Consider the following 13,744-nt stretch of genomic DNA (forward strand, 5'->3'; position numbering starts at 1 on the left):
CTTTTGTGATCAAGCAACCTCCATACCTAGGAAATATTTGAGATTTTCCAAGTCTTTAATCTCAAATTCTTTGGTTAGCTTCAATTCCATTCGCTCAACATGGAGGGGAAATTGTCTTTCTTTGAGTGTGTGTTAGTTTAGTGTTGGCCTGAGTTGGTGCATCAGGGTTTTTGCTCTTGTTTGTTTTTCAAGTGTTTCCTGTGTAAGAGGAGTATAATGAAAAAAAAAATGATGAGAGCATGGGGTGAAGCTGGTGGTTCAAGGGGGGGAAGAAGTTGCTTTGTGGTGGAGGCCAAATCTTTCGAAATCTTGATTGAAGAGTTGGGAGGCAAGCTGAGAGGTTGCATTTGAGAGAGAAGCAAAGGGGTCTCTTTATGGATTAGATTCGGGGAGGCTAGCTTAAGATGTTTACTAGATGGAGTGGAAGTTTGCTGTAGAGAGGTTAACAATAGTGTTTGGGCTACTGGCTGGGAGGAAGGGAATAGAAAGTATAGGTTGGAGCGTCGTTCGAATGGGGCAGGTAGGTTCATCTTCTGCTCAGTTCGCGACATTGATTCAAAAAAGTATAGCATTATTGTTCCAGAGGGAAAGGGTCAGTCTTTTGGTTGGAATTCCTTGGCTGAGAGGCTGAGAGATCTTGGTGTGACCCCCTTAGGTGGCTTGCAGGGTCCTAAAGGGTCAGAGGACTTGTTGAGGACGAAAGGGGGCTCGAAGGTCCAATGGAGGGAGAAAGGGGTGGAGCTGAAAACATATGTTGATGCTGTAAAGAAAAGCCCGGGAAGGGTAGGCCAGTCAGTTTGGATAGAGGTGGGGGAAGGAGAAGTGCGTGGAAGAATAGAACAATTGAGTCAGTGTCTGGTAGGCTGGTGGGGACCTAGTTCAGCTCCTTGCCCTGAGGTGGAGCACGTAAGAAGTTGGGCACCGAAGCATTGGGCTTTGAAGGGGAATCTAAGGGTGGCCATGCTAGGCAGAGGATTATTGCTATTTGACTTCGAGTTGCCAGACGAGGCTGAGCGTGTTTTAGCCAAAGGTCTGAGAAACTTCAAGGAGAATGTTATAGTCTTGGAGAGATGGAACCCTGAGGTAGGGTGTCTTCGCAAGGAGCCCATGGCAAAAGAAGTTTGGGTAAGAGTGATTGGACTCCCCCTTCATTTAAGAAGCTCGGAGGTGTTTAAAAGAATTGGAGATGAATGTGGAGGATTCATAGCAACGGATAAATCACCTTTGCATGAGATGCAATGGGCTCGGTTACTGGTGAGGTGCATGGACAGGGAGTTGCCCAGCACTGTCCATATTGTTGTGGGGTCAGGTTGTTATTCCCTTCAACTTTGGTGGGAGTCTTCCCCCTGGTTCACGCAGGTGGTGCCGGCGGGATGTTTCAGCGGGGAAGGTAGTTCAAGGGAAGGAGAAGAGGTTGGTGGAACAATTCGTGATCTCAGCCGTGGAAGTCAAAGGGAGAAGGTGGAGCAGTTGAGGTTGCAACAGGGAGAGAGTGTCGTGTCAGCCTATGGAGGCGATTCTACCCTCTGTCCCGCTGTGTTCTATGAGGCAGGGGATGCAGTGGAGGGTAGAGTAGGGTCAGCTGATGGACGGGTTAGAGAGGGAGACGGGATCTCTTTGAATAAGTTGGAAAGCACAGCTCTTGGGCCAAGTATCGGGCCAAAAGGGCCAGCCCATGGGGTGTCTCTGGGCTTTTCTCAATTAAGTGGGAAAAGGCAGGGGCCTTTTAAAGAAACCCAAGAGGAATTGGGTTGTGACTTAAGGCCCAATGTCACTTACAGGGAGAAAGGAGAGGGCTTTGGGCCTGTAGGGCCTGTTGCAACGGAAGGAGGAGATTTAAATAGGGAAGGAATCTCGAGCCCTCGAGCTAAGGCACAATCGCCAAGCGTGGAGAAAGGCTTAGGAGATGCTGACCTTCTTGTCCTTGGGGAAGCACCTTCGGCCTCTCGTCCTACGGCTCAGAGGTTTAGCTCAAAGAGTGAAGCTTTTGTAGTGGAGGACCCTATCGTCGACAATTTGAGAGCTGCGTTGCCATCGAAAGCCTTTGCGGTGACGAAAAGTGGGTCGTTGATTGATGAAGCACTGCGTGATGAAGCTTCCAGGTATGTCGGAACACCTTCGCCTTCTGTGGGGGGTCGGGAAATTTCTCCTTCTTCTCTTTTTTCTGGGATCAATCGGGCGAGGACGAAGGAGGGGGTTTCGTCTGGGTTGATTTCTGAGATTGAGGGAGAGGAGCAGCTCCCTCTTAGCATTATACTGGCAGATGGCAGCAATGGGGAGATGGGCTCAGAAGGGGAGAGATCCTCGGGTGGTGAAGGAAGGGGGGATGAGTTTGAGATATTATTACAAGACTTAGAAGGAAGAGGATGTCGATGGGATGATAGCTGCCTAGCGAGATTTAGCAAGTTCCTGGGTTTTTCGATGGAAGGTTTTGAAGAAGAAATTCTGAACTTGCTTCTAAGGAACAAGAGAAGAAGGGAGCAGAATATCAAGAAAGACATTTCGGGGTCCACTAAGTTTGATCGTGAATTGAAGAAATTAGAGTGGTCTATCAATTACAAAGGGGCGAGGAAGAAGAAATCTCTGGTTAGAGATGGTGGGGACAGAATCTCGAACCTTAGATGAAGATAAAGATCATATCTTGGAACATAAGAGGGGCCAATGATAAGGATAAAAGGAAAGTTATTAAGGCTTTGATCAGGTCGCAAAGAGCGGATTTGGTGTGTCTACAGGAGACCAAAATTCAAGATATATCCAGAGGGATTGTTCACAGTCTTGGAGTGGGAAGATTTTTAGGTTGGGATGCTATGAGTGCAAGGGGGACAGCCGGTGGGGTAGTAGTGTTTTGGGATTACAGGGTTCTGGAGTTAATGGGCATGGAGGTGGGTCTTTTCTCAGTTTCCTGTCGCTTTAAAAATTGTAAAGATGGCTTCTTGTGGACCTTTACGGGAGTATATAGACCTACTATGAAATGGCATAGAGAGTTGTTTTGGGAAGAGCTAGGAGCCATTCGAGGGTTGTGGTCTGACCCTTGGTGTATTGGCGGGGACTTTAACGTGGTCAGATTTCCTAGCGAGCGCAGTAGAGAAGGAAGACTGACTGGTTCTATGAGAAGATTTTCGGAAGTGATTGAGGAGTTGGCTTTAAAAGATTTGCCTCTCCATGGGGGGTTGTTCACGTGGAGTGGAGGGCTGAATGGACTTTCAAGGTCTAGACTGGACCGTTTTCTGATTACGGAGGATTGGGAGAATCATTTCAGTAGGGCGATTCAGTGTTCTCTCCCAAGACCGGTATCTGATCACTTCCCAATTCTGTTAGATGGGGGTGGGACGAGGAGAGGTCCAATTCCATTTCGGTTCAAGAATATGTGGTTGAAGGAGGAAGGGTTTAAGGAGTTGTTAAAGGGCTGGTGGCTAGGTTTTAATTATAGTGGGTCCTATAGTTTCATCTTGACAGAAAAATTGAAGGCCCTGAAAATTAAACTGAAGGAATGGAACTCGGAAGTCTTTGGTAAAGTGGGGGTGAATAAAGGGTTGGCTCTGGATAAAGTATCCTACTGGGATAACCAGGAGCAACTTAGAGCTTTAAATGAGCAGGAGCTAGAGGCGAGAAAGGAGGCTAGGGAGGAGTTTAAGAAATGGGCTCTAATGGAGGAGACTTCATGGAGACAAAAATCAAGAGAAATTTGGCTGAAGGAAGGCAATAAGAACACGGGACTTTTCCACAAGATGGCAAACTCTAACAGAAGGAGAAACGTTTTGAAAAAAATTAAAGTCAATGGCACCTGGCTTTCAGAAGATCATGACATTCAAAGGGGAGTGGTGAGGGCCTTTAAGGACCTTTTATCAGATCCAGGAGGATGGCGTCCTTGCTGCAACAATATTGAGTTTGACAGCATTGGGGATGAAGAGGCAGCCAGGCTGGAGGAGAGTTTTTCTGGGGATGAGGTGTTCTTGGCCTTATCAGATCTGAATGGGGATAAGGCCCCTGGTCCGGATGGATTCTCCCTTGCTTTCTGGCAATTCTGTTGGGATTTTGTCAAAAATGAGGTCTTGGGTTTCTTCAAGGATTTTTATGAGAGGGGAAAATTCGTAAGAAGCCTGAACACCACCTTCTTAGTTTTAATCCCTAAGAAGTGTGGGGCTGAAGACTTGAGCGATTTCAGACCCATCAGTTTGGTGGGGGATCTCTACAAGCTGCTTGCTAAGGTCTTAGCCAATAGATTGAAAAAGGTGGTGGGAAAAGTGGTGTCCTCAACCCAAAATGCCTTTGTTGAAGGTAGGCAAATTCTTAATGCTGCGTTAGTTGCTAATGAGGTCATAGACTCCTTGTTGAAAAGAAAGGAAAGTGGGGTCTTGTGTAAATTGGACTTAGAGAAGGCCTATGATAGAATTAATTGGGATTTTCTGCTATCAGTGATGCAAAGAATGGGTTTTGGGGAGAAATGGATCGGGTGGATTAGATGGTGCATATCCACCGCCTCGTTTTCGGTTTTGGTCAATGGTTCTCCAACCGATTTTTTCCGGAGTTCCAGGGGGTTAAGGCAAGGAGACCCCCTCTCTCCTTACCTTTTTGTCTTAGGAATGGAGGCCTTAAGTAGTCTCATTAACAGAGCAGTGAGAGGGGATTTTCTTTCAGGCTGCAAGATAAGGGGAAGGGAAGGTGTCGGGATCCAAGTTACGCACCTGCTGTTCGCCGATGATACTTTGGTCTTTTGTGATGACTCTCAAGAGCAATTGGCTTTTCTAAGTTGGTTATTAATGTGGTTTGAAGCCACTTCTGGACTGCGCATTAATTTGAACAAAAGTGAGATTTTGCCGATAGGTAGAGTGGAGAATGCTAAGCTTCTAGCAGCTGAGCTTGGCTGCAAAGTGGGATCTCTCCCTTCCACCTATTTGGGGCTCCCTTTGGGAGCTTCGCATAAGTCTGTGAAGGTTTGGACGGAGTGGAAGAACGGATGAGGAAGAAACTTGCCTTGTGGAAGAGGCAATTCATTTCTAAGGGAGGAAGAATCACTCTCATCCGGAGTACTTTGGCAAGCATGCCAACTTATCTTATGTCTTTATTGTGCATGCCAAGAGTGGTTAAATTAAGACTTGAGAAAATACAAAGGGACTTTCTTTGGGGAGGGGGAGCGTTGGAGAAGAGGCCCCATCTTGTTAAGTGGGCTTTTGTCTGTACTCACAAAAAGATGGGTGGATTGGGGATTAGAAATCTCTCCATTCTTAATAGAGCCCTCTTGTGCAAATGGAGTTGGCGTTACACGGTTGAAAGAGACTCATATTGGAAGCTTATTATTAGTACGAAGTATGGGGTTGAAAGAGGAGGGTGGAGCACTTGCGGGGCTAGGGAGGGCCATGGGGTTGGGCTTTGGAAGGAAATCAGCAAGGAAGGTTTGCTACTGCTCAATAATGTATCTTTCTCGGTGGGGGATGGTAAAAGGGTGAGGTTTTGGAAAGACATTTGGTGCGGGAACATCCCTCTTTGTGAGGCTTTTCCCTCCTTGTTTGATTTAGCGGGTTCTAAAGATGCGTGGGTTGCGGACTATTGGGACCCAATGGGGAAGAGGGAGGGTGGACTCCACTTTTCCTTAGACCTTTCAACGATTGGGAGGTGGAGGAGGTGGAGAGACTCCTATTGTCCATTCAAGGGAAGAGGTTGGATGTTGATGGGGAGGATAGGATGCTGTGGAAAGGAACGAAAAATGAGATTTTCACTGTAAAATCTCTTTACAAGTCTCTTGCTCATAGCTGTGCAGTCTCGTTTCCGGGCAATATTATTTGGAGTCCGTATGTTCCTTCAAAGGTGAGTTTTTTTGCTTGGGAATCTTCTTGGGAGAAGGTCCTTACTCAAGATTAGCTCAAGAGGAGGGGCTGGATTCTAGCCAATAGATGTTGCTTGTGTTGCGTTGAAGAGGAAACGATAAATCATATCCTTGTTCATTGTTCTAAGACGAAGATTTTGTGGGATCTTGTGTTTTCTCTTTTTGAGGTTAATTGGGTGTTGCCGTTTTCGGTGAGAGACACTCTATTAAGTTGGTATGTTTCTTTTAAGGACAAGAATCATAGAAAGGTTTGGCGGGCAGCTCCTATCTGTTTATTTTGGACAGTTTGGAAGGAAAGAAATAGGATAGTCTTCGATAATGAGGCTTTGTCGACTTAAAGATTGAAAAACTCATTTGTTTGTAATCTCTTATCCTCGGCTAATTCTTCTATAGCTGTAGGCCCTTTTTCTTTGTTTAACTTTGTGGATTGGTTGGGTTCTTGTTGAGGGCCGGTGAGTGCTTGTGCTTTTGTTGCTTGTTTTAGGTGTCTCTTGTATACTCCCTGTATGCTCCGGGTTGCCTTTCAAGCTCTCTTTCTCTAATATATCTTTGTGCTTTTGCCTATCAAAAAAAAAAAAATTCTTTGGTTAGGAGTCTCTTAATTTTGCTCATTTCTTCTGCAAAGTCCATTGTGAGAATAATGTCATCTACACTATTAGAATAGTTAATTCACCTCCCTATGATCTTTTGACAAAGAGTGTATGATTTAAGCTTGACATTGTATATACCCATATCATTTAACCACTTTGGTGAATCTATTGAACCAAGCACATGGAGATTGCTTTAAGTCGTATAAGGACTTTTTGAGTTTGCAAACTTTGTTGGTTGTAGCAGGTGTGTGAAAATCAGGAGGAATTTCCATGTAAACTTCTTCTTCAAGGTCACCATCAAGGAAAACATTCTTGACATCTAAGTGTTAAAGTAGCCAATCCAAGTTAGATGCAAGAGATAAGAGTGCTCGTACGGTGTTAAGTTTTGCTACATGAGCCAATGTCTCTTGATAGTCAATTCCATAGGATTGAGTGAACCCTTTTGCCACAAGGCATGCCTTGAACATTTCTATGCTTCCATCAGCTTTGTGTTTGATAGTGAAAATCCACTTACAACCCACTGGTCGTTTTCCTGGTGGCAGCTCAGTAACGTCCCATGTTTTGTTCTTTTCAAGTGTTTGAATCTCCTCCAAGATGGTTGTTTTCCATTCGGGTATGTTGACTGCCTTGTGTATGGAACGTGGTACCTGTACCTGATTGAGATTGCTGACAAAAGCATGAAAACTAGGAGAAAGACCCTCATAGGATACAAAATTATAGATAGGGTGATTAGTACAAGATCTCACACCCTTTCTCAAGACAATTGGTCTATTTAGGTCCTCACTAGGCAAGTCAACATTGATGGGTTCAAAGGAGATGTTACCTTGAGAATTTTCATAAGTGCCTGAACTTGGGTTGGACTCCTAACCTTGCTCATGGTGTGTTAGGTTCTCCACTCCTTTATGAATGCTTTTCCTTCTAAAAAATAACAGCTCAGGGTTTTGAGTAGGAGGAATGGACGGACTAGGAGACAAAGTGTGCTGGTTGGGGGAATTAGCAACTTCAACTTGAGGAGTAGGAGCAGTAGGTGTTGTAACAACGGTAGTAGGTGTGCTGATCTGACTAGGAGATAAAGTGTGCTGGTCAAGAGAAAATACAGCTTCAACTTGAGGAGTAGTAGCAGCAAGTGTTGTAACAGTTGCAGGAATAATGTCACAAAGCTTATATTCCTCAGGAAAATTCTCCTCCGGAATATCAGTTTTGGTGTAAAATGGTTCCTGCTCAAAGAAAGTAACATCCATGGAATTGTAAAAACTTTTTGTAATAGGAGAATAACACTTGTACCCTTTCTAATTGAAGGAATATCCTATGAATATGCATTTGATGGCCTTGAGATCAAGTTTACTCCTATTGTGAGAATGTACATGGACATAGGCAGAACAACTGAACACTTTCATGGGAATGGTTGAGATAATCCTAGTGTTAGGATAAAAGTTTAGGAGCATATGACTTGGAGTTTGAAAGTTGAGTACTCGAGAGGGCATCCTATTTATGAGATATGCTGTTGTTAGAACTGCTTGACCCCAAAAAATGTTAAGAACATGTCTAGTGAACATGAGTGACCTGAAAACCTCAAGGAGCTGCCTATTTTTTCTTTCAGCTACTCCGTTTTGTTGCACGGTGTCAACACAAGAGCTTTGATGAACTATCCCTTGACTCAATATATAATCACCTAGGATTGAAGCAAAATATTCTTTTGCATTGTCAGTTTTCAACATTAGTATTTTTTTTTTTTTTTTGAAATTGAGTTTGTATCATAGTGTCGAATTTTTTAAATATTTGACCTACCTCAGATTTCTCTTTCATAAGGAACATCCATGTGACTAGTGTGATCATCTATGAATGAAATGAACCAAGGAGTTCCTGTTAAATTTTTAATTTTGGATGGTCCCCCAATGTCAGAGTGAATCAAGGAAAAAGGATGTGATTTTTTATATGATAGACTTGGATAAGAATTTCTCACATGTTTCGAGAATTAACAAACTTCACATGAAATTTTTTTAAAACTTTTTTTCTTAATACGGGAAAGAATTTCTCAAGATAGGAAAAATTTGGATGACCTAACCAATAGTGACATAACATGATTTCATTATCTTTATTGGAATTAAAACATGACAAAGTTTTATTTTGACACTGACTTATATGGACACAACCTTGTGAGCTTGAGAGTTTGTGGAATCATCAACTTTGAGGAGATAAAGCCCCAAACACACCTCAACATTGTCAATCGTCTTCCCCAAGCCCTAGTCCTAAAATTCACAAAGATTAGGAAGAAATTTAGCACTGCAATTCCAATCATGGGTGAGCTTATTGATAGACAAAAGGTTGCAATCAAGTTTTGGCAAAAATAAAACTGAATTGAGGGTTAATTGGTTTCAGATGCAAACAGATCCGATTCCAACAACTTTAGATAAAGAACCATCTGCAATTCTAACAATAAGTCCCTCATTGCATGGTTTATAATTTCTTAAAATAGAGACATCACCCATCATATGATTTGAGGCACCGGAATCCACTATCCACAACCCTTGTTTTACTTGTTTCACATTTAGGGCACTAATCAAATTACCTGTTTGAGCGAAAGAACCTGTACCAATCATGTTGTTACTCTGTGATTGAGCAAACATTTTGTGGAGTAGTTCCATTTGTTCTTTGTTGAACAGGTTTGGTTCTAAAGAAGTGTTGTCGTTGGTAGAAGCAAGATGTCTGCGGCTCTCTTTGTCATTGGAAAGACGAGCTAGTCTCCAATCAGCTGGTTTTCCATGGATCTTCCAGCAAGTGTCCTTGGTATGGCTAGGTCTGCGATAGTGATTGCACCAAGGTTGTCCTTTCCTTGGTTTATTATTGTTGTTTAGGGGTTGTTGGGAACCATGAACAACCAAAGTAGATCCTTCTCCAATGGATGAGGAACTTGATGATCCCATCATCACCTTTTGACGACTTTCCTCCAAATGAACCTCTAAAAAAGCTTCTCGAACATTGGGCAGAGGCTTTGTTCCTAAAATTCTTCCACATACTTCATCAAGATCTTTGTTTAATACCATCAGGAATTTAAACACACGCTTCTTCTCAATGATCTGTTTGTATAATGCTTCATCTTTGGGACACTTCCATTCGTGCACTTTGAACAAGTCAAGTTGTTGCCATTGACGCTTGAGGGAATTGAAGTACTGGGTGACACAGGAATCTCCCAGTCGAAGTTCATGAAGGATACTTTCAGCAAAAAATAGTTCTGATGTCCTTTCAAAACCAGAATAGGTTTCTTTGGTTGCATCCCAAATCTCTTTTGTAGTACCATAGAGTAGGAAATTTTCTCCTATCTCATTGGTCATAGAATTAATCAACCAAGACATTACCATATTATTTTATGATTTCTAGACTTTGAAAGTTGGATCTTCTTTCTTTGGAATGGCTATTGCTCCGATGAGATGAACATCATCACAAACTGGGACCATTGGAGGAAGTTGTGGCTATTCAATTTGTGGCATGTGATGAGAAGAAAGTTGTTTTCAGACCCTTCATTAGATCTTTCAATGACAACTCTTAGACCAGACATGACCTCAGATGTGGAGCTCTGCCTTTCAATGGCTATCCCGTATTTTGTCGTTCAGAAGAAAAGGTTTCAAAATCACGCTTTAATACCATCAAGAAACTGTAATTGAAAGAATAGTGATTCTTTTTCTTATTTGAATAAAGAACCACTAAGGAAAATAAATAGAGGAGAGAACGTAATTCTCTTCCTTTAATTATGGGATATATAAAATTAAACATCTTGAACAGATTCCTCTAAAATAGGAAACAAAATAAACTAGGGAAACAAGGAATCTGGGTAATATCCTACCCAAATCCTTAAGGAAAGTCAAAACACAGTAAAATCCCTTAAATCCCATGTGCCTTATCAATACACATATTCTTGACTTTCCACAGTAAATAGTGGTAATTTGAATTCTTAATTTTTATTTTTCTTTTAATTTGCTTTCATGTTAATGCTTTGATTTTTTATCTCAGGTAAGAAACAAGGAAGAAATAGAGGAAACAAGGGAGGTAAATATTTTATTTCATTTCTGAGGTAATTTTTGAACTAGCACATTTGAAGTGTGAAATCTTTGAATAACACACTTGAATCTTAATAGAGTTTAAAATAACGACTAGAGTGTGCAAATTTTAAGTGGTCAAATTTTTATATAAAAAGTGCACTCCCTTGGAGTGCATAACCTTTAAGAAAGCACAATTCTTTTTCTCTTTCCTTTGAAAAGAAAAATAGTGCACTCAGAGCTTCTCATTTGAAAGGTGCACAATTTCTTTACCTCAATTACCCCTTTTTCCTTTGCTTGTTTTCTCTAAAAATCAATCACAAGGATAATATAAGTTTCAGATGAGTATCTAGTATGCTTTGATAACATTATGCTTTGAGGGTTAGTAGGATAATGTTAGGATAGAGCTTTTAAAAGTATGACATGATGTAACAAATTTAGAATTCATTATTTCTTTAATGGTATTCTAGTTTCACTTTTATCTATCCTTATTCCATGCATTGTACTTTATGAGCATTCTCACCTAGCATCTTTTGCATTGTACATAACTTGGATACATTAAGGGTTGCATGCAAAATCCAAGTCATGAGTTTCTTACAAATAGATGTTTTGTTCATAACTAATTTATGGGCCTAGGCAACCCATTAGAAGTTGTAGTGTGCTACATCCTAATTAAAAGGATGACTGATTTGAGCCATTAAGATGAGTTTCCCATAGTGAGTGCACTAGTGTGTATAGTTACACATCGAATAGGACTTATAGTGAGTCATGACGTAAGATTATTAAGTAGTCATGACTTCACCAATATGTTATGTTGTATTGTCTCTAAACCTTGAAAGAATACTAAACTTGTGATAAAATTAGCAGTGGCTTTGACCTATGAGTAAAATCCTAAAGTGATCATATATTCCCTATGATTGAGTTACTATTAATGGAACCAGTAGTAATAAATATTCTCGAGGCACTATGATAATTCATGGGATTAAGGTAGTATGTCCCCTTAGGTGATCCTAAAGATGTGCATTCAGGTAAAATGTGGTCATAGTAGTTCTTTAAGTGAAACTTGACATTAGCTCTAATGAGCTATGTTAATTAACCACACTATAAGAGGATTTGGAATTTAAGGATGGTAGAGGTAATCTTGAGAAGCTGGTAACTTTCACCTTGTTAGAATACAAACATTAGCCCATTGGGAGATTGTATATAATGGATAACATGTCATAGACCTAAGCATTTAGTGTCTCATTATAATATACATAGGGTACTAAAAAACAGTTGACTTTCTATAGTAAAATGTTGAATCAACTTCATAATTGGATTATGAGGGAGCCAGTGCTATCATATGGGTCCTGATAGTCTCCATTGAGCTCATAAACCCTGTTAGCACATTTAATAAGGGTTGGATTGGCTCTAGGTTTACTTATGTGCATAAAGACATTTGGGTAATTACTCAATGTTGCATAGGAATTAGTGGATGACATCTTTGGATTGAGTTAATTGATTAATAGGAGCCTCATTGGGTTAATTAATTAATTAGAACTCTTTTTGTGCTAGATTAAGTGACCCAAGCTCAAAATGAGCTCAAGTCACTTAAGCCCACAAGGAACTCTATAAATATCCCTTATGGGGTTAAGGTTTCATTCTTCTATTCTCCCCCTCACATTCAAGAGAGAGTCTTAGCCTCCACCTTCAGAGAGTTCCACCAACCAAAGCTCAAGGATGGGTCATTAAGTGGAAGATCTTTAGGTCTTCGAGATCATCTTCAACACTTGATATTTAAGGTTTGGGAACATGTAAATCTAAAGGTTTGATTTTTAATCTTAAAGATAAATTTTTGAAAAAAATTGTATTGCTTTCGTTGCATAGATCTAAGATGCCAACAAGGAAGACAGGGGAAGTATCAAAAATGTCTTAAACCTCAAAAATCTCATTAAATGCATCAAAATAATTCTGCACTGGCATTAACATGAAGAAATAGGTCATCATGAGCGCCCCAAAAACTCTAAAATACACTCCTTAAAGCCATCCAAGTGTTGAGTTTGAGTTCTCATTAGTGACTCTTTCAACTTTGAGTCATAATTAAAATGGCTTTGATGATACTTCAAAGTGGACATCGATGAGAGTTCGACGATTATAGTTTAATGAGAAATATTGAAGTATGTGATTAGTGCATAGTTTTAAAAGGTTCAAAGCGCACCAAGGCACACAGTACTCCTAGAGCCTGAGGCGCAAGGGGCACCTAAGGCGCGGGCTTTAGTGAAGTGAGGCGCACCCTAATTTACATATATATTTTTATATTATATAATCAAATTTAACAATCATTTATTTGTCCTAAACGCATAAATCATCAAAACAGAGGCTAGGGCAAAATTTGGAAGGGTTATGGTACATAAATCATCAAAATGTACAGCTAGGGCAAAATTTGGGAGGGTCGTTGGGCTAAAAACAATCAGAAAAGGGGGCTAGAATGGAAAATAGGGTCAAAACGGTGTCGTTTTGGCCTATTCTTTTTTTAAAATAAATAAAAAAAAAGAGCCAAAACGACATCGTTCTAGTCTCAAAACATAAAAAAAAAATAAAAAAAAATAAAAAAAAATTATGGCTTCTCTCTACCCTCTACAACCCATCGCCGGAGAAGGAGAAGAAGAAGATAGGGAATCGAGGTGCACCTGTGAACCGCATTGCGCCTTGTCGGAAGCGAGCGCCTAAGCGCGGCACCTTCATGAAAGGGCGTTGCCTGCCTTCAGGCGAGGCACCGGAGGGTCATGTTGCACCGCTTGGAGCCTAAGCGCGCCTTTCACAACTATGGATTAGTGAGACACTAATTATCTAGGAATTTGAAGGGTTATAATTGAATTATACAACAAAAGGATAAAAAATTGATCACAAGTCCAGGTTTTGATCATAGTGGATTTACTGATGGAGATGGTTGATCATGGTTTTCAACCCCTTCAAAGTTTTCGACGTAAATCCATAGAACATACTTGTGTATTTGTTAGTTGAAATTTTTTCATGAGACACTTTTGTGTTCTTGCATTGTCTATACATTGAAAATACAAACACTCCATACCTTATAGTATTCTCTACATCATGTAGTTTATAGAACCTCAAAAATTGTAACATTAAGTAGTAGGTGAACAATAAATAAAAAGTGACTATTCACTTTATTTTATTGTATATTATAACAAAAAATGTCAAGTCCTATTTCATATCATAAATAGAAGACATTATAGTCTTATACTTGAAATAAACTTGAATAAAGATATCCACTCTTATTTAATACTTGTTAAAATTAG

Source organism: Vitis riparia, chromosome 13 (assembly GCF_004353265.1).
Source record: "Vitis riparia cultivar Riparia Gloire de Montpellier isolate 1030 chromosome 13, EGFV_Vit.rip_1.0, whole genome shotgun sequence".
In the NCBI taxonomy this organism is placed as follows: Eukaryota; Viridiplantae; Streptophyta; class Magnoliopsida; order Vitales; family Vitaceae; genus Vitis; species Vitis riparia.